The following is a 5,000-nucleotide window of genomic DNA, read 5'->3' as shown; positions in this document are numbered from 1 at the left end:
GGAGGAGGAGGAGGAGGAGGAGGAGGAGGAAGTCTTGAATGAGGAAAGATCAAAGACAGAAGTGAAGGTGAAGGAAAAACAACAGGAAAGAGGAAAGTTTGGCCTGTCCCTTTCACTCTCCTGCCTAAACAACTCTCTCTCTCTCTCTCTCTCTCTCTCTCTCTCTCTCTCTCTCTCTCTCTCTCTCTCTCTCTCTCTCTCTCTCTCTCTCGTATCTTTCCTTTTGTTTACCACCGATGAAAACAAACAGGGAACCACACACACACACACACACACACACACACACACACACACACACACACACACACAGACACACAGGTATCATTCACGTGTTCAAATGTTACAAAAAAAAAAAAAAAAAAAAAAAGAAAGAAAGAAAGAAAAAAGAAAAGAAAAGATAAAAGGATCAAATAAAATTAATTGAGTAAAAAAACCACAAACTTTCTTTTTCGATTTGTGGAATACGGAGAAGGAGGAAGAGGAAGAGGAGGAGGAGGAGGAGGAGGAGGAGGAGGAGGAGGAGGAGGAGGAGGAGGAGGAGGAAGAGGAGGAGGAGGAGAAGAAGGAGAGAAAATGGGATACACGTGGAGAAAGATTAGATGAAGTTTCCTGTTTCCTCTTCTTCCCTTCATCTTTTCTCTTTCTTCCCTCTCGTTATTTCCTTGTTATATTCTCTCTCTCTCTCTCTCTCTCTCTCTCTCTCTCTCTCTCTCTCTCTCTCTCTCTCTCTCTCTCTCTCTCTCTCTCTCTGTGTGTGTGTCTTGCCTTCTCTTGCTATCTTTTCTTATCGTTCCACTTTCCATTATCTTATTTTCCTTTATCTTTCATTCTTCCTCTTTTTTTCTTTCCTTCTCTCTGTTCATTCCTGATTTCTTTTTCCTTTCATATCTTTCTTTTTTTCACCCTATCTAAATTTTTTCTTCTTCTTTTCCTTTCTTTTCTTTTCATTCTTCCTCTACTTCCCCTCTTTCATCTACTCTTTTTTCTCTTTACCATCTTCCTTCTTCATCCTCTTTACTCTGCTCTCTTCCCTCTTTCCCTTCTTCCCTTCATCCCTTCTCTTCTTTTTTTCCTCTTTCCTCTCTTCACCTCTTCTCTTTTCTCCTATTCCTTCTTTCTTCTTCCCTCCATCACTTCCTTCTCTCATTTTTCCACTTTTTTCCTCCTCCTTCTTTTCCTCTTTCTTCCTCCTCCTTCCATTTTCCCTTGCCAGGTGTGGAAGGGGACAGGTGTGGGGACTCATTAGCCACACCTGAGCACACCTGTAGCATCTTCAGGTAAGGGACTGCAGTTAACACCAAGGACGCGGCCAGGGAGGAGGAGGAGGAGGAGGAGGAGGAGGAGGAGGAGGAGGAGGAGGAGGAGGAGGAGGAGGAGGAGGAGGAGGAGGACGAAGAACAAGAAGAATAAGAACAAGAAGAACAAGAAGAGCAAGACCAAGAACAACAACAACAACAACAACAACAACAAAACAGAAAAAAGAACGAGAAAAAAGTTGAAAAATCCACAAAGAAAAGAAAAACAAAACAAAACAAAAAAATAACGACGGAAACAAAAAAAGAGACAATAAATGAAAACGAGGATGAAAAAAACTCACACAAAAAAAAAATAGATGGAACAAGAGAGAAGACCACCACCACCACCACCACCACTACCACCACCACCACCACCACCACCACCACATCAACACACATGCATAACCTTCCTGCTTTCTTCCCAGCAGTCACCTTTAAATCTTCATCCACAGCCACCAGCCCCGCAGCGCCACAGGCTTACTCCACCGCCACCCCTCCACCCTTCCATGCTGCTCCACCCTCCTACCCCCTTCCCCAAACAACTCTGCTTTCCTTCCTGTTTCCCCGGATTCTCTTCCACTTCCTCCTCCCGTTTCTTCTCTCCTCTCTCCCTTCCTCACTATTTTCTCCACGTCCTATCTCTTCCCAATTAACTTTTCTGCTTTCTCTCTACTCCAAACTTCCTCCTTCTATCTCCTCTTCCCTCTCTTTTTCACTAACTTATTTACTTCCTCTCTCTCTCTCTCTCTCTCTCTCTCTCTCTCTCTCTCTCTCTCTCTCTCTCTCTCTCTCTCTCTCTCTCTCTCTCTCTCTCTCTCTCTCTCTCTCCTCACCAACCCCTCCCATTTCCCCCTGAAAACAAACACTTCCCCTCACAAAGCTCCCCATTTCTCCCTCTTCCTCTCCTCCCTTTCCTTTACAAAACTCCTCTTCCTCCTCCCCTCTTCTGTCTCTCCCCACTTCTCCCTTCCTTCCCTTACAAAACTCCTCGATTCCCTTCCCTCCCCCTCTTTCCTCCCTCCCTCCCCCCTACAAGTTCTCCGTTTCCTCTTCTCTCCTCTCCTCTCTTTCCTTTACAGTTTCATCCCCCCTCCCCCCCCCTAGTAAACAGCTCACCGTCCTCCCCCCTCTCCTCACTTTAAATGCCCTCAAAAACTTTCCCCCCTTCTCTTTCCCTCCCTTCTTCATTTCTTTCCTCCCTGAGTACAAATGTTCTTTTCTTCTTTTTTTCCTTCTTTTCTTTCCTTCTTGTACCCATAATGTCTCTCTCTCTCTCTCTCTCTCTCTCTCTCTCTCTCTCTCTCTCTCTCTCTCTCTCTATCGGAGCAGTGCAGGTAAGCGAGGTTGGGAAGGAAGGAAGGAAGAATGAATGAAAGATAAATGAGACGAAAAGAAGCAAAGAAAAAATCAATTATTCACTCATTTACTTATTCATTTTCGAGGCAAAAGTGGAGGCGTGGAGAGAGGGAGAGGTAAGTGGAGGATTTAAAAGAAGTGGAGGTGGAGTTGAGATGGACGTGGAGGGATGAAGGTTGGTGATGTGGGTTTAAACTGAGGCAAGATCGATGGTAGAAATTTGAGAGGCCCCTGGAGTCTATTAATTTGGGCTATTTCTGGTGCGAGTTTTGGGCTATTTTTGGAGCGAGGTTTTGGGCTATTTCTGTCCGCGGTTTTTAGAGGCTTAGCTCACAATTAGATTCAGTTCAATTTAGCTGTGGTATTAATAGACCGTGGGTGGTGTTGGTGGGAATGGAAAGTTGCTAGTGTGAAAATATAATGCTATAGTTATTAGTAAGGTTATTGTTGTTGTTGTTGTTGTTGTTGTTGTTGTTACTACTACTACTATTACTTACTACTACTACTACTATTACTAACACTACTACTACTACTATTGCTAATATAACAAAACGGAAGAACAAGAACACAATGATGAAGACTAAGAACAATAACAAAAAACAAGAAGAATAACAAGAACAAAAAACACAAAGGATAAGAACAAGAAAAAAACAAAACTAAGAATAAGAATGAGAACAAAAAAATGAAGAATAACAACAAGAACAAAAAAAACACGAAGAATAAGAAGAAAAAAAGCAAAGAATGAGAACAAAAAAAAGCAAGAACAAAAATAACGAAACAACAACAACAACAACAACAACAACAACAACAACAACAACAACAACAACAACACCTTCCCCTCTACACCCCATCCCTCTGTCCCCCACACCCCCTTTTGACCCTAATCCCGACTCTCAGGCCCTCCCCTCTCCATTCCCCTCCCCTCTCCCCACTTCCCCTTCACGTTAATCCACCCTTCCATTTACGTAACCCGGTCAAGGCTTGGGTCAGGTCACGTGATGGTGGTGGGACTTATGTGGTGAATGCAGGTGTGGTGAAGGTGATGAGCAGTAGTGAGTGTGATGAGTGAGGTGTGTTTGTGTGGTGAGGGCAGGTGTGCTGGTGTGGTAAGCATGCGTGGTGAGGGTGGTGAATACAGGTGTGGTGAAGGTGTGATGAGTGGTGTGTGCATAATGGTGATGACAAACCAGGAATGATGTTTTCCTTTTTAAGATACTAACTTTCCTTCAGTCATTATTACATGTCACCAATTCCTTCCTTCCTTCCTTCCTATCCTCACAGGTGATGATGGTGTTCTTGCATTCGTTACCATGAGTCTATTCCTCCTTCCTCTCTTGAGTGATGGCACCTTTAGAATCCTGACCAGCATTTTCCTCTCCTTTCATTTACAATTTCACTTATGAGTTTCTTGTGTCTTTTTTTTTTCATTATCCTCAAAATTATCGAGTCAAAATTAGATGTGATATTTTTTTTTCCTAATTTGTTTTGATCTTTTTTTTACATTGTTATTTATTTATTTTTTTTACTAACGTCTTTTTCTTTAAGTTTATGAATCACTGGTTACGTTTTCTATACACCACTCAATCCAACCTCCCCGTTTTCCTTCTCAAATATCATCTTCACTTCTAATATCGTTCCCTCTTTCCTCCTGCTTCCCATTCTCCTCTTCCTTCTTTTCTCAATTTCCTTCTCCTCTTTCATCGTTCAGTTCTTCTTCATATTCTTTTTTCTTTTTTTCATTCTTCACTGTCTCCTCTTCCTCCAGTTCCTCCTCCTCCTTCTCTTCCTATTGCATTTTCTATTGAAGTTCCTCCTCCTCCTCCTCCTCCTCCTCCTCCTCCTCCTCTTCATCATCCTCTTCTTCCTTCACCTCCTCAATATCCTCTCCTCCTTGCAGCTGTTTGTTCTTCCTTTGCATTCTTCCTCTCCGCTCCTCCCACTCTCCTCCTCCTTCACCAATAACACCACCTCCTCTCCTCCTCCTCCCCCTTCTTCTCATCCACCATCAGCACCTCCACTCTACCTCATCCTCCACCACCAACATTCCTCCTCCTCCTCCTCCTCCTCCTCTCCCTCCTTCTGGTCCCCTGAAGGAGGCCGCGGCTGAGACAAGGTGACGTCACAGAAAAAACTGCAATATGCTGAGGTAGTGTTCCTCCCTCTTACCTCACGCCGCAGGGAGAGAGAGAGAGAGAGAGAGAGAGAGAGAGAGAGAGAGAGAGAGAGAGAGAGAGAGAGAGAGAGAGAGAGAGAGAGAGAGAGAGAGAGAGAGATGCAAGAGCCTATTACCACTGGAGGAGACCAAGATTATTAGTTTACCTCTTCCTCCTCCTCCTCCTCCTCCTCCTC

General features: G+C 43.8%; 1 protein-coding gene across 5 annotated transcripts in view; it reads right to left on the bottom strand.

Moving 5' to 3' along the window:
• Positions 1-5,000, bottom strand: part of LOC135111666 (synaptotagmin-14-like) — a 58,114-nt gene that overhangs the window by 33,536 nt on the left and 19,578 nt on the right. The gene's annotated exons all lie outside the window — the stretch shown is intronic.

This window comes from Scylla paramamosain, chromosome 22, assembly GCF_035594125.1.
Source record: "Scylla paramamosain isolate STU-SP2022 chromosome 22, ASM3559412v1, whole genome shotgun sequence".
NCBI lineage: Eukaryota > Metazoa > Arthropoda > Malacostraca > Decapoda > Portunidae > Scylla > Scylla paramamosain.
The sequence above is the reverse complement of the archived record's forward strand: the minus strand, read 5'-3'. Positions and strand labels throughout refer to the sequence as shown.